At 36.5% G+C, this 24,087-nt stretch overlaps 1 pseudogene; it reads left to right on the top strand.

Moving 5' to 3' along the window:
* The first annotated feature begins 363 nt into the window (after positions 1-363).
* LOC121318140 overlaps positions 364-24,087 on the top strand; it is a 272,183-nt pseudogene continuing 248,459 nt past the window's right edge.

The raw sequence follows: 24,087 nt of genomic DNA, 5'->3' as shown, positions 1-24,087 counted from the left end.
TGCTGTGCGCACAGACATGAAGGATGCAAGGAGACCTGAGGAGCTTGTGAGCTGCGAGAGGCCTGGGAAAACAAGAGAGAAAACCTTGCCTTTATGCACATATAATCTAACCTAGTCATCTGTGATAAAATATTGCATGTCTGACCTAGTGTATTGATTAATTCAGCCTCTGCAACAATTCAATTTGTAGTGCTCTCCATTTTGTTTTACTATTTTAAGATTTTGTGGTAATGGTAATGCTTGTATGCTTCCTGCTGACACATTATCTGATAGTAGCCCACACATGTTTTTTGGTCTATTTGATGATTCAGAAAAATCTGGAAAATAACATGACAAAAATTATGCTGTTTCTTTTCTCAGATAATGGCGCAAACAAGTGGCTTCAGTAGAAGATATATCAAAGCCTTTGTGAGTGGCTTCTTCATTGTTGTGCCTGTAACAGTGACAGTCTTGGACCAACTGGCATATGTTGCAGGAGTGGAAGGAGCTTCAGTGCAGGTAAAGTGTGTGTTTTTTTTTTCCTTTGGTTAAGAAGTTTGATGTTTCTAGGTCACTAGAAATATCAACTGGAAATGTTATTTTTAAGGACTGTTTTTCTACTCATATTGTTCTTGTCATCTGAAGGGGGTGCTAGTGTCCCTTTTTTCCATTGGTCAAATCTATGCAGAACCCAAGTTTTTATCAGAATTAGCAGTTGTATACTGTACCTTAGTAAAGATTTGTAAACTTGATTGCTTCTCTGCAGGAGAATCTTCCTCTAACCAACACATCATTATGCAAGTGCGTATAGGCTCTGTATGTTATTCTCATGTCGCTTCTTTTGTTTCAGCCAGGGAGTCGACCATTTAGACCCTAGAGGAAGGGCTACCCTCAGCCATGTATTCCCTGAGTTTTTCCCTAAAAAATAAAAAATATGTGAGTAGGGGTTTTTTCCTCACTTGAGTGCTGAGCGGTCCGTATTTAGTTCTATGGGGTGTGTGGTCAGGCTGGAGAGGCTGGGATCTTTCCTCCGGTGCAGTCATACTCGTGGGGATGGGCCGTGTCTCAGCTTTCATTTGCATTAATTCTTCAGTATTTGGGGGGTAGGTGGCATTCGCCACTGTGGTGTGCGTTAATCATTATTATTTTTCATTCATGGTTTGGTGGCCTCGTCTTTTGGTAGGTGGGTGGGGGGGTGGGGTGGGGGTTGGCTCATAGCCACTTCCTAGCTGCGGCACTGGGATGCATGTAACGTTCATGCGCACCCACGGACATTGACATACTTCACAAATATGAAACAATAAACAATTCTGCGTAAACGACAAAAGTGCACCTAGGCAGACATTTCCCAAAGGTCCAATATCATTACATTAATAGTATTTTTTTTAAAAAAACAACAACTGATTAAATATGAAGAGTATTTAATAAGATGTCAAAACAACAGTTAATACAATTAAAAAATATACTTTGAAACCCTAAAAACCCCACTCTGCCTGGTGCTAGTTGTTGGAGAAGCAGGTGGTAGAATCAAACTTATTACTCACTCGGGCCCTGAGCGTCATAACAGTAATCGAGACCTGAGCACCCATCACAGTTCATCAAAACATCTACAATTGCAATCACTACATATCATCCATGGCGGATTCTCCTTGCTGAAACAGTATTTCACTGTGTCTGACAGAACCACGAAAACCTTTACTTGACAGATTCTTTAGTTCAAGTATGGGTTAATAAAAGACTATTTGGCAAATACTGTTCAGGATGTCTATTGATTCTGTTACACAAATGGTCTGGTCTGGCAAATATCTATCAACCAAAAAATATTCCTCCTTGATTTAAGATTTTAATTACAATCCCTGAACAAAGTAACACCTTTACTTTTACAATTCGTAAAATAGAAAGGCCAATTCCCTAAATGTCAAAATGTATTAAGTACATAATTTTTCTTTAAATAGAGACTTTCTAAAACTGTTGTTGGCATTACTTAGTGATTTGTTATAGAAGCACTTTTAGTGATTTATTAACACAGGTAAGCGATTAATCACCCCATGCTAACATTTCAAAACTTACTTCTGCAGGCATCCTTCTCTGTGCTTATATTACAGAAAAGTAAGTGGATCATTGTAGAAGATAGTTGTCTTTCACTTCTGTGAATGATTTATTATGCTGGCTTGTTTATTTTTTAAAAGCTTTTTAATCTAAACTGCGTGTGGTCTTTTGGTCATCCGTAGCACATGTTTCTAGTAGGCATGTGGTTGTCAGTAAGAATTCATGTGCTCACGATTCCTCACAATGTAATTCTCAATAAGTCACGGAGACTGAAATGCCTTAGAAATGTATTTCATGCCACTTCCTGCTGAGTAGGAAATTACATTTTTGGAATGAAAGAAGAATAAGTATGCTGCTGTGCTTCCCTAAATGTTCTTTTTTGTCTTATGATTGGTAGATAGGACTTGTTACTCGTTATTCATCAATCATATCAGATGTTTTGACACTGTAGCAGGGGGCTTCATGGATGAACTCCATCATTTATCATCCAACTTGTATCAATAGACAATTGCTTCACATTTTAACAGCATTAATGGTAAATCTATTTTCTTCCTTTTTATTAGCGCTAGCAATATTACGGCTGGTTTGCTTTTTCCTTCGTAGAAGATCAGTACGCTCCTTGTTCTTTAATTTGGAATATCCAGTTATTTCAAAGACAACACTATAGATGAAAAGTTGCTAGTAGATTATCACTTCATGCATATTACAACACCATATGTCTTGGGTATGACGTGCTTAATTCAGTAATTGACATACTTCACATATATGAAACAATAAACATGTCTGCGTAAACGACAAAAGTGCACCTAGGCAGACATTTCCCAAAGGTCCAATATCATTATATTACTAGTCATTCTTTTAAAAAGCAACAACTGATTAAATAGGAAGAGTATTTAATAAGATGTCAAAACAACAGTTAATACAATTAAAAAACATATTTTGAAACCCTAAAAACCCCACTCTGCCTGTTGCTAGTTGTTGGAGAAGCAGGTGGTAGAATCATATGATCACACCTTTTATGTTATTACATCCGTCTTCAAATTACCAGTTATGGAGGAACAAGTCTGAATGCTGCAAAAACCGTCAGCATTAAAGTAATTAAATCATCTTGTGTATCTTTCTTACCTTCACCAACCAGATGTTATTTATAACTTCTCCACCCAGCTGCAACTAACACTTCCAATCAGCCACCGCTATGAAAGAATTGCTGTTGTTGTAGGGTATTCATTATCTTCTGTAATGGTGTCAGATTAAAACACTTTTTTTTAAATGTTGCAATTGCTTGATCAAATTGATAGCACAGTCTAGTGATCACTTGTAGACGCAATGAAAATTCACCATCTGTCATCTGATATGTGTGAGAGTTGTGAAAAACTATTCAGCATCTATCATGGGGAAATCAAACTTTGCAAAGGACATGGTGGTGGGTTTCTGTGTAGCTATCACATTCCCTCAGTGCTATGGCTGCTTTGACCAATGTGCCCACCATGATAGTATCCCATGTGTTCCTGGAATGGCAACATTTGCAAAAACCCACCACTGAAAAGCAGTATTTTCAGTTGCTAGTGGGTCACTTGAGATAGAGAAACTAAGGTGATACATGGCTTAAATAACATTACCTTCATTCCTGGCCGAAAAAAAAAAAAAAAAACCTGTTCCCACTCAAACAACACACGATTATAGAGTAAGTAGTGGGATTCCGAAAACTATAGCATTATATACATAACCACGTGTTGCTACAAAAAATAACATAACATACATGTAGTTTTTCTTTCCATTGTTAACATCCTGACAACTTTTTACGTTTAAACTTCAAAGTCTGTTTCAAAGCTCTTTTATAAATGATAGTGTAAGGATTATTGGCCACATTGTCAAACAGGTAACAACAATAACGATCCATAATGTGGTACGGAACAGATTGTTATTGCTTATTGTTGTTATTTATTTATTTTTATTTTTTAAATCGTTTCCTGCAGTGATTTAGAGGACAGATCTCATACCTCAGTTTACTAGAGTGGACATTTTGGTCAGATTTTAAAAGTATAAGTGTAAAAAGTTGTCAGGAGGTTAACAATGAAAAGAAAAAACACAGGTATGTTATTTAAACAGTTGCAGCAACACTTGAGGATGTATAATGCTATATTTTTCAGAACCCTGCTACATGCTCTTCTAAGCCATTCTCAATTCTTTTGGCAAATCAGTGTACAATTTATTATGCTACTACACATTTTTAAAACATGACCATTGCCCTATCCTCCAAGTCAGTGGTTCCCAATGTTTTTGAATGTAGGGACCACCTTGGTGTGTGGATTTTTCCCACGGACCACTTGTCGTACATTTTTTCACAAAAGCATTTTGAAACTACTTTTTTATGTGTATATGTAGAAGTATATGCAGAAAGTAAAGTATTTATATAACATACCTAACTTAATCGGATTCCTGAGCTTGAATCTTCGCTACCAGGTCAGAAAGGAATGTTGTCATTTTGCACATTGAAAGATGCTGTTTTGGTGAAAAAGTTCCTGTTTCTTTTGTTTGTTTGTTTATTTATTTATTTCTCTCACATTCTGAATACTTTACAGATAAATGGCATCTCAATTCTAACACAACTTATTATACTCCCTGAGTCGCCAACTTTGCTCGATGTACATATAAAAAAACCCACCGGATTATGAAGATGAGGTGGCTTGGGAGCAATCTGAAAAATTAAAAAAAGACTGGAGAGTGTACACGATGTTACTTACCACTTGTGGTGAGCTGTGATGTGTGAATTAAATGGGATTGGTGGCACAGTTGATAGGATTTATAGCATTTTGGTTAAAAATGACGCGTCAAGAACAGACTGTACACTGTAGTTCCAGAATTAGTGTAAATAGAATTTTCTTTTGGCGTATAGTCTTGTGCGATATTAAACCTGGCTGAATAAACCCATATAATAACATGGAGCTGAAACTGATAATTCACACTATGGTACAGTTCACAAGTCATGCTACAAATATAGCCTCTTTTTGTTTCACATTAACTTACAGTATGTTACTATAAGCAAGTAACCTCTCCAAAAACCTATGGAAATAATAGGTACAGTATATTCTAGAGGTCGGCACAGATACCAAAAAGCCGGGTACCCATTGAGTTTTAAATTACCAGATGCTACCCGGGTCTCTTTTTACTAACCAGGTATCGATTTATCAATTTGAGACTTTAAAGAAAATGTAATAAATATGACAATACACTTGTAGACATGGGTCTCTGGATGGCAGACAACTTTAAAGCAAGCTTTGGATTAATCCTTTTTTTAACTGACAGGATATCAATGTTTTACAGACAACAATAACACACAGAGAGCGGCAAGTACACCTCAATAATATTAACTGTGGCGACTATTCTTACGAATCGGAGAGAAAACAGCATAACAAAATGTTGTTGGTTTATGTCATTGATAACTCTGTGATCTATTAATAATAATCGTGTGGCTTCCCATACGGAACGCTTTATCAGTGGTTATTGCACAGATATAGTTTCTTACCAAAAAGATAAAATAAGCAGCCTTTATTTAAAAATAAATAAGCAAATAAATAAAATAAAAATAAAATAATGTGCTGCACATTAAGTATATGTGCTTATTCATTTGAATCAAATATTTCCTTGGCAGCGTTTCCAAATTCCATTTTCTCCTGCTTAGTAAAGAATTTCCACCCAATTCTTTGCTCGAATGCCATTGTTATGTATTCAGAAGACACAGACGCACATGTCCGACTAACTCTTGTTGCTCTACCAACATACTGTGTTACAATAATATGCAGTACAGTGAGCAGACTCTGTAGCCTGTTGGTTCCAGTACAATAATGTCTTGTGTTCAAGTTGACAGGACTTAAGGTATTTGATTTTAAATATGTGTAAACATGGTCATAGAGCAAGTTCCATTCCAATTCAGTTTTATTTAATAACCTTTTTTTTTTTTTTTTGTATCAAAACACGTTTTAAAAAATGTAATTTTTTATTTATTTTATATTGATCTAATACAAAAACATATATAAAATAAACCATTTCATTTTCTTTAGAGACTGATATTCTTGCCTATTTACATGATATCTATCCATTTATAATGGAGGTAGATAGCAGAGGAAAATATAAGTCATCCATATAATAACATGTTTGCTAGATGAGGTGCACTAGCTGTATGAGAATGTGAGATGATCAGTAATCACACACTTCCCCTGGTGCTGTTGCTACGGAAACATGCCTGAGGGATCTTTGAAAAAAAAAAACAGCATGCAAACTAGTGTGGCAGAATCATTCTCTGTGACCAAGACAGGGAAAGGCATGTGTGTTTTTATAATTGTAATATATTACTGGTACTGTATCTTCTTTTAGCCATGTTCATTGGAGGGTGCACTGATGTTATATTAATAAAACAAAAAAACAAAGCTGTTTGTATGTTCTCCCTGAACACTCAGATGAATGGATAAATGTGTTTCAGAGGCTATTTAAACATATTTCAGTTAAAAATGTATACACTCGTAACAGACAAACAACTCCTTTGGTTAACACAAATCATTATTTAACATTTTATTTGTGAACTCTCTATCGTGAAACTAAACGATATATTGGTATTCAAAAGTATAACAGCATGAACTGAATCACATTGCAACTATCTAAAGTGACACTATTACAGCAATATTATTGTCAATCGTACACATTTGATTTATCTTGTGTGTAGTGTTTTGGCTAAAACTGTATCTACTGAAAGGTCATTAGTCAGATAGATATGGATAAGAGGATGGGTGCTCTTGAGCTAGAATGTACAGTTGGCTACGCTGAGGTGTAGCCTTTACTAGAAAAGTGGACTGTCTACTGCTGGCTGCCTACCGGGGCCAGAGTAAATGCATATCATTTAAAGGCCATTTACAAGAATGAGTTGAATGTCCATGGAGTTAAACAGACAGATGTTGCTATGAAGTGTGTTCAGGTTTATTGAAGTACATAAGAGGTTAATTAACCACCCCTGGAGTAAACGCCAGCAGGACTGAAATATTACAGAGTAAAAGAACTATAGTATTTAGTACCTCCACTGTAGGTAATTAAAAGAGACCCCTTATTTTCTCTTCAGCTAAGCTGAGATCAAATTATTTTTCCAGCACTGGGTGTTGCGGTACATTTAGTTAGAATGAGATTATACTGCTCAGTGATGGAACCTGTCTCTGTCTGGCATTGAATCTGGTGGAATTCATTTGGCTGTATGTATTTTTTTTTTGGTAAAGTTGGATTTATCTAATGCTTTGACTATTGCACATTCCAAAGCATTACTTTTAAAGCTTCATTACCCCATTCAGTTTAAAAAAAATAGATATTACATGCCAGGCGTTTTAAAGGCTGTAGCTTTTTTTCTTGTAAAATAAGAACATAAGTATAATTACAAACTAGAGGAGGCCCCTCCACTCCTCAGTGCCTACCCGGCTCCCTATACAGCAGCTGCTTAATCTCAAAACTCTGGTTCTTACACTTAAAGTATTGACTATGGTTAGCTTTATATTAGTAGCAATATAACACTATTTGGAAATCCCCTTTTTATATAACGGTTTATTTTTATAATTTGGACAGTTTTTAACTTATGTGTTGCAAACTGAGCTGGTTTCTGGTGTGGTAACTTTATTATGGTACAGTCATTTTTACTTTCTGAAAAAAATAGCTACAAAGATGATTTGTAGTAAAGGGTTTCTAGCCCAAAGTATACTCTTTAAACTACATTAGAGGCATGTGACAAAGTTCCCACCCCTGTGTATATTATCTGTTATGTGTTGCGTGTGGTGTGTTTAAATGTTGGTGTATAGACATTGGTACACGGGATATAAACGGGTGTGTGTAACACCAGTGTTTAAAAATGTATATGTGTATTTAGGCACGAGGATTGCACAGCACTTCACTTGCAAGTAAAATGTAGTAATATGTGAGCACGGGGAATTGCACTTTTTAATTCACGTGCTGGGATTCAAGTGAATAATTAATTGGTAATTGAATCCCAGCACAATAGTATATATAGATGCACGTTGTCACATACTCGCGGTTGGGTGTTCGGGAGTGGAGAACGGGAGCGAGAGGAGAAACTTAAATATATCAATTGCTATTGCGTGCTGGTGGGACCTGCACGATACTTGTTTATTTAAAACTCACCGTGTTTGTCAGTGTGTCTGTCCGTGCACCGTTTTGTTAAGTTTAGTCTGTTTTTGTATGTCTATTTATTTTGGCGTAGAGTGCCGTGTCCTGTGTTTTCGTGTTTGTTTAAACCTTTTATTTTGTAATAAACCGGCGCCAACAAGCGTCTTCATCATCTCATTTCACATCATCGTCTTTGTATATTTCATTCCTTCCTGGTTCTGACTCCGCCCACTTGTCCATCTTTGTGACAAGGCAGTAAAAGACCCTTTTATGATAGGCAAACTATGGAAGACTGTGGAAAACAGACATATTTCAGTGGAAAATATAATATGATATGATTCTGAGAAAATGCAGCTTTATACAAAGATATTGCTTTGTTTACTAAATAAATGTATTTGGCTGCTAGATACAGCAGCTTAAACCAGGCTACTTTCTTTGAGAAAAAAATACAAAGTGGACTACCTAGGTATATTTAATTCTTCATTCTTATCTACCCATCATTTTCTATTTTTTTTTTTTTAAATGCCACCATGGTGCTTTCAATAGTTCCTTCAGAGTGATGATTATCTGCCTGAGCAGAAAAATCACATGCAGTGGCTGTAAGAAAAATGACCAACAACCTTTGGAAAGAGAAACGCTTTATAAGATTATTTTATTTCATTTTTAGAAATGGTTTTGTATTCACCTTTTTGAGGTTTGATTCCAAATTGAATCTCAACCATATATGTTTTATGGTCCTGCTTTTTTGGGCAAAATCTTTTCTGGTCTTTATCCATCTTCCACTATGCTTTTTGTGCAGCGTTTTTTCCCTGCAAGCAAGAGGAATCTGGCATATGCTTTGTGGGCTTTATTGTATTGAATCACCAGTGATCATGTTTGTGGGAAAAGCACATTTAAAATGTCAAAAGTACATCAATCACAAAGCTATTGTTCTTGTGTTCTTGTAAAATATTTCCTGTTCTGGAGTCTGGGGAGATACAAGTGGGGGCTACTAGCTACTACCTCAACAGAAACTTAACATTTTAAAAGATTAATTTATGCTAAACAGCATTCTTCCAATGGACAGTGTTAGTCATGCATTTGATATTAATGTAATCGCTTGTTGTCATATTTATCAATAGCTGTAGTTTATTTCGAAATTCAAATAGATTCTAAGCCAAAATCAGTGCTTTTTAAGATGCCATAAAAGATGACGGATGACATAGTTCTTTCAAGGTCTGTTTTCTATAGGTACTGTATTTTAATTAAATTATAAATCATGTCCCTCTCAACCAATCAATGCAACAGACTCTCCAACATCCAGCACATCCTAAAGAGCAACTTGTAACGGGTATGACACATCAGAGACATTAGTCTTGTTGTTTAGATTCACTTATCATCATCTCTTTCAGTCATGAAAGTATGTCAAACAAAGCAAAGTATAAAGCACCTCTATTATCTCAGTTACGCTTTCAGACTCATGTCTAATGTTCAAGTGCATCTGGTACATTAACCTGCCCCTCTACAGCACACTGCCACTTGTGGGTGTAAGAAATATCACATGTGTTCTGTGTGGTATATCTTACTGATATATTTCTTATAAGCTAGAGACAGAAGGGCAGGTTACACTTACTTGGAGGTCTTACGTGCTTGAGAAAAAATACATTTGCAATTCTCACTAGACAACTAAAAGTACCACTGTAGTTACATATTTAATGACCTATAAATACTAGCTAAATTAGACTGCTTTAAAAGTAAAAAAAAAAAAAAAATGTGATTATGCCTATGACAGAGAGCGAATGAATCCTAGTCAACAATCTCCCTCCCAATCTCTGTGGGTGATGTTTAACAGGAACAGAGTTCCTCGTACTGGTTGGTCTGGCAGTTCATTTCAGGTACAGTCGGAAGCCAGCCAGCCAGGAAGGGGGTGGAGTCACAATGCCGAACTAGTCGCAGAAGTAAAGCAGAGTGTTTTGTTTTTTTGTAACTGTCTGTATTTGTCTTTTGTCAGGCGACTAATACGAGCCTGGGAGCTGATGCTTCAAGCCAGCGCCAAAACCTGGACTGCACTGCACCTGTACTTACAACACTCCTGTTAAATCACGTACCTGCACCTAGAGCACTCACTGTCTGGAGACGTGTCTGTATCGGCGCTGGTGTCTGTGTTGTGGATTATTATTTTGGGACTGAAACCCCTTGGTTTATACGCTGGCAGTACCCATAGTTGGGTAGAGCCAGCGGTATTATTTCAACGGTCAAGCTGACCAAAAAGAAAATAAAAGAATTGTATGAACCGCAAACTTTGTTACTGTCATTGTCTGGAGCACTTGCATCACCACTACACCTGTGCCCCAAGACATTTAACTTAAAAACGGCTGGTCTTTCATTTTTTGTTTATTTAAGATAAACAAAAAATGTATGAGATTCCTTCATAGCCTCATTTGTATATGCAAATGATGCACAGTACACCAGGGAGGCTACACAATTCTGCTCTGCTGCTGTTGTCTAGATATCAGTTCCAAAAAATAATTCTAGACTCTTTTAAATTAGTTCCTTTTGTCAGTCATATCCAAACTTAAAGTGACCCCCTCCAACATCGCCTGTGGCCTTCAATGTATGATTGCAGCCTCTTCCCATCAAGGGTTTTATGTCATCTGTGTATTTCTAGAGGAACCAGTCATTTGTTGCCCTTGGCTTCTTGACATGTTTTATGTACATATTACACACAATGAAAAGTACACTTTTTCTTACCATCCACCAATTTGTATCGGTGCCTATGGAGCACATAACAAGCTTCTGTTTAATCCTACCTACAACAAAAGATACAACATTGACCAAATATGGGAAATTGGAATTCGTACTGAAGGCTTTTATGTAAAAAAATAAAATAAAAATAAAATAATAATAATAATAATAATAATAATAATAATAATAATAATAATCTCTGCTGGTCCTTTTCATGCATGTTTATTACATGCACATGCAAATAATAATAGTTTTAATAAGAAAGGTTTGGGTTACATATATCGAAAGGCAATCATAGGCCAAGTAATACACAGTCCAGGTCTTATTTACCTGGATTCCTCTAGACCATTGCTGATACTGCATGCCACTCCATTGTACATATTTAACTCTCTGCCTTTGTTTGAAATATTCATATTCTGTTGCATTACTGTTCCCTGTGGCTGGGCTCCTTGGCAGTACCTAAGCTCCAGGGATAAAGGTCCGACTTTTTTTCTTACTTCAGGCAATGAATCTTTTCCTCACAACATCTGGTGTTGTGCTAGCGGGTGCCTCCTCAGCACTTGTTATACTATCACCTCCATCTGATATGTGTTTTGCACTGTGCTTAGCTGTGTTTCTGTTACAGTGATCTGATAATTGGAAATCTGTAAAGCAGAATAATGCAGAACTCTCTCCCTAAGTGGTGAAGAGTTAAGTATTTTATTAATACAGTTCAGTTGACAGAAAAAACAACAACAACAAAAAAACTTTCTAGAATGGTCATTTATTTGTATTTAATGTGCTGTGACTTAAAGATTCAGTATTACGGCCATATACAGCTCTGGCCAATAGTTTTGCACCACCATATAGAATTAACTAATTCGAATGAAACCTTCTGAATATTTTTATGTTAACATATTGAATTTTATACCGCTTTGTAGTTTTCCATATGCTTAAAGAAAAACTGGCAACAATTAAAAAATTTGACATTTTGAAATTTAACATGAAATTCTGTACTACAATGGCTTCCAGTAGAATTTTGCAATATCATTTTGTAGTTTATTTGATTAAATAATGTTAAATAAAATATCTGAATTATGCTCATATAGTTATTATTATTCTTACTCGAGAGCTCCCCCGAGCTAAGTTACAGCCAGTAGCTGTTCAGGTTGCTAGGATACAGTCTGCCATAATGTGCAGCAGTGTCATCTGGAATTAATGAACTCAATTATCTGGTTATGATCTGAGGTCAGAACCAGTGTTTGGTTGTGTGGCAAAGTGGTTAACAGTGTGCAGATGCAGGTGATCAATGTTAACTGGTAAACAATGTTAACAGGCAATACAGCGGTGTGTATTGCTCTGTTTAAATCCACGGTTGGTTCCCAAATAGTAAACAGTCCTGTTCTTATTCACCCACACATAACACAGACACAAACACAAGTCCACAATGAGTGCTTGAGTGCTCATAGTGAATATACAGTCCTTAAGGAAACAAAGTGCAAAGATGTTGTCCGAGTTGGTGCTGGCCTTTGGCAACAGCTCCAGATCGTGTTAGCCATCTAAACAGTAACAAACAATATTTTCAGACAAGACAAAATAAACAAAACACTCATGATACTTTTCACAATACTGGTCGTTCCGGGTCATTCCTTAACCATACTTGAAAGAACAGATTACATCACTTCGACCCCTATTTGTACCATCACGCATGACCCCTTGGTAAATGATTGCAGCCACTCCTACAATCCTCGGCTGCCACATCATTTGCCTTCCAGGTCAATGAGTTAGTGCACCAAAGCTCTGCCCCCTTTCTAGGTGACTGGCTTCCTTTTAACCCTGGGAATGAATTGTCAGGCCAACCTGTCCAGGGTAATCTGTTCCCGTTACTTAGAGCCCTCACAGGTCGGGAGGGAGATTTGCCACCAAAAATCATTCTATTTCTGTCACAGGTTGTCAATTTCCAATCCATAGGCCTGATCAGTACACACTGTCATTCCAACATTCATTAGTTTATGTTAAGCTAACATTACAGTAATAATAACAAAAAAAAACTTACAAACACCTGTTTGAATTATTAAAATATATTTGAAATATTTTTGTACAGTATATTGTGGCAGCAAAAAATTAAACAAAACAGCATTTGACTTTTACATTTTTCTTTATTTACAAATGTATATTATTGGTATTATTACTGCTATAACCTTATTTGACAAGTGTATGTGTAGACTAAACATTATCTTTTATATTTTATCTTGCCTATATTTATCCTTTTATTCTTAAATTGTGGTCAGGACTATAGGTCTTATTCAAGTTGTACTTTGATGGCTCGAATTTTATTTCTGGGCGGTTAGTCAAAAATCCATGATGTTAACCCAACAAGGAGGCGGATCTCTCCCTAATGGAAAAAAACAAACAAAAACAAAACAAAAGAACGTCAAAACACAACACAGGTAAGGTAAAACTGTGTACAGTTAAGCAAGCATGCGTGTACAACATTATGAATTGAAAATATGATACTGGAGTTTCTAAATTAAAATGTCTCGCCATGTCTTGGCGCACTTAAACTCCTCGGTTAGAGCAGAGATTGGTAGCTGCAGTATTCCTTTACCATAAAGTCCCACTCTGCTGAGGCAGCATGGAACTCCCAACCATTTCCTGACGTATGAACTGATTAAAGCTTCCAGCTTCTCAACTGTTGTCAAGGAAACCTCGTACACAGTCAGTGGTCACAGCAGTCTTGGCAGTAGATCAAACTAAAAGCACCAGAGTTTCAGTTTGCCTGGTAAAGCGCTGCTGTCTATGTTCTTCAACCCTTCCACTGCTTGCTGTCTAACTTCTCCCACATGAACTGTGTCCTTTAGAGCCCCGTCGTACCATCTCCCTAGACTTTTCACTGGCTTCTCGGACACTGTTGGTATTGCCTCAATTAATGTAGAACCTTTTATCTACTACTTTGCCTTTAATTATAGAGATGCTCCTTGATTTAGTGGGCTTGAATTGCATTAGTGCCCATTCAATGTTATTGGTTAATTTGCCCAATAACCAATTAGTGCAGGGTATAGTTGTAGTCATTGTTGTCATGTCATCCATGTATGCTCGAATTGGTGGTAGTCGCATCCCAGAAGCCAAGAGCTCTCCTCCCACTATCCATTTTGATGCCCTAATAATTACTACTAGGCATTGCCATGTAGTGCTGAATTCTGAAGTTGAAAAACTAAATTGCAAATCTCCAAAGTAGGCTTTCACTAAATTTGTTATTGTCATTGGTACACTGAAAAAATCAAATGCTGCCCAAAGAAGTTCATGTGGCATTGAACCATATGCATTAGCCAAATCCAGGAATGTCACACGGAGCTCCTTCCTCTCATTTTTTGCTGATTGGATTTGTTGCCAGATTACGTTGATGTGTTCTAAGCATCCTGGGAAACTTGGAATGCCTGCTTTTGGTAGTGTGTCAATGAAGCAGTTCTTTAATAGGTAGGTTGACAATCTCTGCGCAATAATGCTGAAGAAAATCTTACCTTCTATGATATATATCAAACCATCAATAGCATTTGAAGAATGTTTGAACCCTTTGAAATGAAATCTGCCTTTCTCAGTTGAAAATTCTATCAGCATATTTGACTTATCATTTCAATAATTAGAAAAAGAGTGGAATGCAAAAATGATCTTGTTAATAATCCATGGGGTCTTGGTTTTCAAAATTGAAAGTGCAGAGCACACAGAAGGCTGTTATATCATTTTGCTAAGGCTTTACTCCCTCTTGAATTTATCACAAGCATTTATTTTACTGAACCCCAGCTGAAGCAGAAATTAATTTAATTTCTTCTTTAATTTCTAGAAGTGGGAGAAAGTCTAAGCAGAGCAAATGCAAATATTGTAAAAAATGTAAAAGTCTAAGCAGAGCAAATGTAAAGATTTTATTCATCATGATTCCCCATTTGGTCTGGTGTGCAATACCTTGTCTCCTTTACCCTGATACAAATCCAATAGAATGACAATGTAAGTCGGTGAGGACACTGGGGGACTGCAGCATTTGACGCAGTTTTGTTTGTTTTTCATTTCTCAGCCTTCCTTGAACCCCGAGGGAGCTGCAGCATCTGACATAGTGCTTTTAAACCGCTGGAGTGTTCGAAACTATCAAGTGCAGCGTGGAGACATTGTGTCATTAGTGTAAGTAATTATGTTTCTGACTAACTGAAACAATCACATTCACAAGTAAAATGGATTTCTAGGCACACACAAACATGTAGAATTATACAGTTTTAAGATCCCCTTGTGCCCAGTTCCTTTGTTGTGTTTTGAGGACAGTGAGTTTTTTTTTTTAATGTTCAAATTTATAGCAGGCACTGGACCCCCCTACAGTTTTCAGTGTACCCTAAACATTTCTATCTTGGCTTTCTAATAGTTTTGTATTACAATTTCCAATACGTTTATTCTAAAAAGTGTCTGGTAAACCCAGTGGTGTGTATCCATTGGTGATTATTTAATTTTCTTCCCTGTGCAGTGATGAAATGCCTCAAGTATATATATGTGTGAGCTGCAGGAGCAGGACACATGCTGTTTGATAGATGCAATGTTTGGATGCTTATTTTGAAGAAAACTTATGAGGCTCATGAAAAATGTGTTTGATTGATCTGAAAATCTGTGTACTGCTTTAATATAGTGGGGGAAGGAAAGTTACAGATTAACCATTACCCTAAAACACCCAAAAACCCAACATGCTGGCTAGTGATAGATCTACAGTATTACAGTCACTGTGACAGAGATGGTGTGTGTGGTGACTTCAGGCCAGAATACAGGAAGAAAAACAGACAAGGTACTGCAGGGCAAAAAGACGCGTGGTGCGTCGTTTATTCAAAAACAATAATGCAAAAATAAAATAAAAGGTTTAACAAAAACACTTGCTCACAGAGCACAAAAGAAAAGATGTAAATAAAACAAATCACTAACACTAAACACAAAACCGAATAGGTCAGGCTGGGCAATCGCCTTCACTGTTCCTATATATTTTTAGTTTTAGTTTTAGTTTAGTTTCTCTCCTCTTGCATTCCCATTCCTCCTCTGAACACCCACCCCGAGTGCCGAGAGCTACAGGCTTGTATATCATGGGTTTATGTATATAGGGATTTAACTAGCTAGTAATTATTTTATTACCCCTCGGACACAATCTGCACAAGTTTATTAATTACTGACAGAGGACGAGCTTTTCTGTCATGTCATATATATATATATATATATATATATATATATATATATATATATATATATACACACACACACACACATACACACACATACACACACACACACAATAAACACAAATAAACTGCACATGGGCGGAGGGGGAAACCCCGTTGTAAAAATAAAAAAATGTACTGGGCTCCTTGTCATGTTACAGTCACATACTGGTGGGATTTGCCATGTTAGGTAAATACTAATAGCTAACTAATATGTACAAACCTTGTACTATGAGTATAATATAAACATATCTGAATACAAATGACACTACAGTACACTAAATAATATGATAACATTAGTAATATATACCTTGTGCATTTTAAATACAGTTTACATTATAGAGAATAACTATCTGTTAAGATATTGTCTTGAAATACATCATGAGGACATTATTGTCTATGACAGTTGAGCTTGTTAAAATCAAATGGTGATAAAGGTCACGATTTTACCCTGCTCTGTGAATGTGATCTTTGCGAGCGGTGACAGATAGCAAAAACATACCTCAGTATCTGGTAATATTTCTGTGGTATATAAATACATGTCTTAAGTATCCTCTTGTGGATTTATCGTTTCACTGGAATAACTTGGTAGTGTTATCTGAATAACTACTCTGCTCTCCTTGGTTGATTTAATCAGGTTCCTGAGGACGTTTTATAAACAGTTTTTGAAACTGAGTGTCTATTGAAACCGTACTGTCTTGGCATCAGGTCTTCAGGCTATTATCAAGGCACCAATTAGCATACTGCCTTAAATGTTAACCTGTACGCATGTACACGTCTTCTTAGTTTTAAATAAAAAATGTAAAAGCACTTGCATCTTCCCTCGTTCCCTCAATAATTATATGTTTTTTTGTATTTATTTTTTATTGTGCTGTTAAATTGTTAATGGGATGACACATTATTAAATCTCAAGGAAGCTGACCATTGTGGTAGTATAACTGGAATAATGTGTACAAGTAAAAATAGCTTCAAATAACTGTAGTCATATGAGACTGACATTGGATAAGCTAGTCAGTGGAACAAAAGACTGCAGACAGTTGTGATTACTGAATCCAGCACGGGCATCCCATGACAGGCTGAATCAACATGATATGCACCTGGAAGCTTGTATTCAAAAAAAGGTATTGGCCAATAAAATCTTGTGGAATATATTCCCTGAATATGTTAATAATACATGAACATACTGACATATTGAACTATGTGACCTATTAAACGAGGTGACCAGGGCCCAATGGCACCTGAACTGGATTAGGCTGAAAGGACAGTTGAATTATGTACAGATAATTCACACGTGCAACAACAATCGTTTTGACACAAGGAAGACATAAACAAGTGATGTCCCAGTGGAAAAGGACATTAAAACATCAAAGGACTGGGAGTTTAAAAAGGCAAAATACACAAATGATCTCATGAAAGTGGCTATTTTGCAGAGTGAAATAAATATCCAAGCAAAACTAAACATTTTGCACTCCACATCGAATGCTAAACAAGGTGCTGTCACTCTGCTAAGCAAAGCTGCAGCTCTAGGACTAAAAACGGACCCAAGACGGGACTCCGCCTGAAACAGACCCAAGACGAGGAAGCAAGCTGCAAGTGAGTCAACGACCACAAGCAACGAGACCAAGGCCCAGCTGGAGGACTGCCTTAAAACTTAAAGAGACTGTTATCAGACAAACCAGTCTAGGTCTGCTCTGCTCCAAAAGGAACTGTGCCCTGTTACCTGCGTAGATAAAAGATTCAGAGAAGAGGGCACAGCGGACGGGCGCTGTTGTGGATCCTATACTGAGGACTGAAGACATTGTTGCAGCTATTTGTTGATTCTATCAAGAATTGAAAGCTTTGTTGCAAAGTTTGACTGTGGTTTGATTTTGTGAGTTTGACATGGGTTTGAACACTTTGCTGCTGAGAGGAGAGCCTTTTGTACTGGACACTTCAACAGATTGAGTTTCCAAACCAGTGGACCAAAAGTCTAAGCTTCAAGGAACAGTTGAGTATTATTCTAGTTGCATTTTCCTTTCATGGGACTAAATTAATAATTGTAACATATTCACTTGAACTGTTAATTAATTAGTTTGCACACTTTGCGTGTGAAATAACTTTTAGTAAAACTTGATGAAGTAACTACAAGTAATCTACCTCATACTGTTGTATGAAAATTTCTTTAAAAGTAAACTTGCCATATCCTTAATCTATATACCATTAATAAACTTAATGTGATATATTCTAAGATTGTCTGTATCGTTTCAGTTGAGGCTGTGCTTGTATGTGGTGTGTGAGCAATTTACTAGCTACGTCATAGCTTACTTTGGCTGCTGCAGTGGCTGCTTTGTGTGTGAGGAAACAGGCGATGTCATATTTCAATTGCCTGCTAGCCAGCATGAGTGCAGTGAGAGATTTTGACTTGTTTTGTGCTTAGAGACCAAGAGATTTACTTTCTGACTTTTCTGATTTCTGTTTATTATTTTTGTACTTAATAAAATACTACTACTGATTTAACATTCCTTGTGTCTAGCATGTGCATGTGTGTTTATATTAAATCCTCGAACTTTGTAGCATGTCAATTAAATATTATTATTAAGAGAACTAATCAACCAGATAAACATTAAATGATCAATTATTGAATTGTTCCTACAATCCCTTCTTATGTTCATTGTTCTTTTTCTTTCTGTCATTCTATGGCCTTCAAACTTTAAAGAAACAAATGGGTTGTCCCCCATTGTGAAACTCATTCTGGTGAAAAAGCCACACATGGCCCTGAAACCTTGGGGCTTGTTTTTATTAGTGATCCACAAATATCTAAGACTTAGAAAAACATTGATGCCCTTACTGTCTTTTATATTTAACAATATAAGAAAACCAGACTGTCTCTAGTCATAAAGGGTTTATTTGATTATTGCATGTAATCCCATTGTCTCCAAATGTAATTTGTAAATTGCCTTAAGAATAAAAGCAAAGTCCCTTCTACTTCCAAGAAAAGAGTGCTTCTGAAATCATTATAGTTATGCTGTCAGAAATGCATCTCTCTTAAAGCTTCATGATTAATGAAAAGAATAAAATAGATCTAGTTTTTTTTTTTTTTTTTATTAGTATGAAAAAGAACAACTTGACAAATGCTACAATGCTTGTCATAGTAACTGCTTTCCTGATCTGATTGGTACATAGATAAAAGAAACGTCACTTGTTGGAGGTACTTTAGTAGCTGACACTCAATGGAAAAAAAAATAAAAAATCAAGTACATTTATTTTATATATCCTTTGTTGCAGAATTCTACTGTAATTAAACAAGTATTGCCTGCTGTTCCCGCATTGTTACCTGTATTATTTTGTTTGAAAATTAATGTATGCTAGCAATATTTCATTTCTTGGAAAACATTAAACTCACATTGCATGTTTTGTTGTCATGGTAGTGGCTTGACTATTAAAGTAAGTGGTTTATGAATTACCCAAAGATGGTAGACCATCCCTACATGCTATAGATAAATTGACCTTTTTTAAAAAAATAATAGATTCATGATAATAATAATAATAATAATAATAATAATAATAATAATAATAATAATAATAATAATAATCTATGTACCGGTACTAAATGTATATGGTTTGATATTTAATAACTACATATTGTAGTACATTTTATTATTTTGATGCAATGGTTTTTCTGTACAAAATAAATGAGAAGCACATCATCTGAGACTCATCCACTGGTATGAATCCACCTTGCTATTTATGTCCATTTTTTTTTTTTTAATCTTACAATGTTTTTCATATTTTGAATCCCATGTGTAAAAGGATGTTGTACTAAAGTAATGATGCTTGTGTAACAAGTTAATTATATATTCCTACTAACTACAAACGTGGTTTAACAACAAAAGAACAGGTCTATGGAAAAAGCTCTGCTCTTTTTTAGAGCACTGGAAAAGAAAAAGAGCAGACAACCATGCACTTTACAGATTACATTTACTGCTTAAATAACACTCCTAAAAATCTCTCCCAATGTGTTCTCTCACCTTTCAATCTCCTGGTACGCTGCGTGGGAGGCACACATAATAGTGCAGTGAGACGTAAATTGTCACGTTCGATTGGTTGACAAAAAAACACTATTGTAAGAGGGTGGGTGGATGATAGGGAATGACCCTGGCCAGAAGTGTGGCTTCTCAATTGAGTGTTCATCCTGAAAGTGTCATTTAAAGGGTGGTTTCTGTATAGGAACATTTAAAATTGGTTTAATGATACACTGGAGATTTGTGCTTTTGTTCTTCTTGTTTGGCTGAAGGTTTTTTTGTTTTTCTTTGTAGCATACCAACAGTCCTGTTTTCATGAATCTGAAGAGTAGGATAATGGGAATACTGATTTAGTAGTTGTCAACAACAATGAAAACTGGAAACAATGGCATGTAAAGAAAAAAAATATGACTTTATTTATAACAAAACTGTTGGCACTCTACTGGTAATTCATTTTCTGAGAGGGCTCTTGATTGCTGAAAATTAGTTCTTCCTAAAAAAAATAATATAAGGAAAGATCTACCTGCTTTTTAAAATAAGATTAGAAACCCTCTGCCAGCATTAATACTGTAATTGCGTGAACTGTTTTGTATTCTTTAAAAAAAAAAAAAAAAATGTTCTTGAAACTAATTTTTGCATGCTGTGTGTTGAGCTTATGTACTATTTTTGAGAACTGCATTTTAGCAGTTGTAGTCCTTATAGTAATAGTGACACTAAAAAAAAAACACCATAGTAATTAGAATCTGCGTTTCACTTATCCATGCATACAAAAATGTATAATTTGTCTTGTAAATTGCTGTTCTTCAGAAATTCTAAGCACTATTTTAGGCTATTGTTGCATTTCAGGGTATCTGACAATTGTATGGATCAAAGTAACAACTTATATTTTTCCTTTTCTCAACTAAGAAAACTTAACGCACAAGACTGGGCCTGTAATAGCAGGGTATTTCACTTGCCACAGCAGGTGTATAAAAGATTAAGGCTCCAAATGTAAAGCTACAAATGAGTTCATCCAAGGGATGCTGTTCTGACATGTTAAGTGCCTACACAAGTATTCTCGATCTAGAACAACATACAAAATAGTTTATCTGATCAGAAAACGTAACATGTTAAACAACCTTCAGTCTTGAGCTCCTTTTCAATGCTGATCTTAATTCTCTGTTACTGGTTACCAGTCCATGTTGGTTAATATTCACATTTACAAGGCACATTTGTATATTTTTTGTCAAGAGTAGGGAAACCCAAATCATGCATTACGGACCATTATTTCTCATGAGTAAAATGTATCAGATCTATAACTCAATGTAGTATTGAATTTATCCCACACATATTGCATTGGATTCTACAGTCTTATTACTATTGTAAATGTTTTATTAGCTCTGGTTGTCCAATGAAGATGCCTGCTATGATAACTGGTAAAGTTATGGTACCACAGTATGGCAATGGATTACCAATTGTTTGTAAAAACTGAAATGCACTGTAACATTGTAGCTGCCTTTGTGTTACCATTAGAACAGGCACATTGCATTGCCATTGTTTTGCCACATCACTACCAATGATGAGGATTTGGTAAGGGTCATTCCATGCCAGATATCCTACAAACAGTGTTTTCAGAAGATACGTGCCTCTAATGGCCGAAGATTCATATTTATAAAATACTCATAGATGTTTAAAACTTAATATACAGTCAATTCGCATTAATACAACCTCGGATTAGACAAATGTCCAGATACTATGCATTATCTACATGGTCCTGGCTAAATTTAGCAGTCTCTATTTGTAAATGACTTCTTATAATACAAATATCTCCTCGTTTGAAGACATACTCATATACCCTTTGTTTTCGAGCAGCATTTGTTGTTATTATTATTATTATTATTATTATTATTATTATTTAGTCATTTAGAATACACATTTATCCAAAGAGACAGAGACTTGCGGATGAACTATGCATCACAACTGCTGCAGTCATTTACAATAGGACCTCGGCTTTACATCTCATCCGAAAGTCACTTGCTCAGGGTTACACAAAGTGAGTCAGTGGCTGAGCTGGGACCACTGGAACCTCCTGGTAACAAGCCCCTTTCTTTAACCACTGGACCACCAAGCCTCCCTTTGTTCCATAGCACTCTGATCCCATAGATGGTAACAACATAACACGTTTATTGCACTATGCTTACTTACTTTCTTTATACAGTGTGTGTGTGTGTGTGTGTATATATATATATATATATATATATATATATATATTGTGATGTACTCTGACCTTTTCAGCCGGAGTCCACGTTGTTCTTTCAAACAGGTGTCTGTTTCTTTAATTATTACACAACGCAATGGAAGTGCTCTGTAAACGCCGTGGCGTACGTTTATTAGCAAACAGAAGTTATAAACAAACAAAAACATAAAACAAAACCTAGCCCTTCTTTAGGCGCTAATTAAACTGGTTAATAGTAGTTCTATCTAATGCAGGGCAGGGTAAGCCTGTTCCCCTGTTTAAATCAATTCCATAAATCACCTAATCCAAATCACATTCAAGCACTTTTGTCAGAACTCGTACCTTTGTTTCGACACACCTTTCCACCGATCAGTTTCTTTCCTCGCTCTCCGTTTCAACCCTCTCCCCTGAACACACCAACTGAAAACCTTTTTAACCCCAACTTGATCACTCACATCTGATCAGCATTTGCCCATTCAATACACAATTAAGCAATTGTTACCTTAACTATACAATTAAGCAATTGTTACATTAACTATACAATTAAGCAATTGTTACATTTGTCATCATACAATGTGTGTGGCTATCCCCAGGGTCCAAAAGCCTCCAAATTGACGTTTGGTACATACACATCATCACACACCCTCCCCCTCTGCACGATCCCGTGGGGTCGGGCATACAAGATTTTTGCTGGCTGTGGAAACCTAGACAGGAAATCAGCATTTACGTGTTCTTTACCTTTTCTATGTATTAAGTCAAAACAGTAGGGCTGTAATGTTAAAAACCACCTGGTTATTCTCGCATTCTTGTCTTTCTGACGATACATCCATTGTAATGGGGCATGGTCTGTAACCAGAGTAAATCTCCTTCCCCAGAGATAATACCTCAACGAGTCCACTGCCCACTTGACAGCTAAGCACTCCTTTTCTATTGTGGCATATGTTTTTTCCCTTGGTAGGAGCTTTCTGCTCAAAAATAAAACAGGATGTTCCTCCCCCTCACAGGACTGTGATAACACTGCCCCTAGACCCACTTCCGAAGCATCTGTTTGTAATACAAACGGTTTATCAAAGTCAGGACTTATCAAAACAGGCTCAGAGCACAGTGCTGATTTCAAGTCTAAAAATGCCCTTTCAGCCTCTGCTGACCATTTTACCATGTTAGACGCAGAGGCTTTAGTGAGTTCCGTTAAGGGCACAGCTCTTGAGGCAAAGTTTTCAATGAACCGGCGATAATAGCCAATAAGTCCGAGAAAGGCTCGGACTTGTTTTTTGTTCACTGGATGGGCACAAGACAAAACGGCTTCAATTTTGCTTTGCTGTGGTCTAATTAAGCCACGTCCGAGTGAAAACCCCAGATATTTTGTCTCCTGCAGAGCGAATGCACACTTCTTTTTATTAGCTGTTAAGCCTGCTTCCCTTAACGATCTCAATACCGCTTCCACTTTGTATACATGAGACTCCCAATCAATGCTAAAAATGACCACATCGTCAAGATAAGCTGCTGCATAGTGACTATGTGGCCTGAGTATCCTGTTCATAAGCCTTTGAAATGTGGCTGGTGCGCCATGCAGACCAAAAGGCAACACTGTAAACTGGAACAAACCCTGTGGAGTTACAAATGCTGTTTTTTCTTTCGACTCTGGTGACAACGGCACCTGCCAATAGCCTTTGGTCAAGTCAAGTGTGGTGATATACTTTGCTTTTCCCAACCTTTCTAGCAATTCATCCACCCTCGGCATTGG

The sequence above is a fragment of the Polyodon spathula genome, chromosome 7 (assembly GCF_017654505.1).
Source record: "Polyodon spathula isolate WHYD16114869_AA chromosome 7, ASM1765450v1, whole genome shotgun sequence".
Lineage (NCBI taxonomy): Eukaryota > Metazoa > Chordata > Actinopteri > Acipenseriformes > Polyodontidae > Polyodon > Polyodon spathula.
The sequence above is the reverse complement of the archived record's forward strand: the minus strand, read 5'-3'. Positions and strand labels throughout refer to the sequence as shown.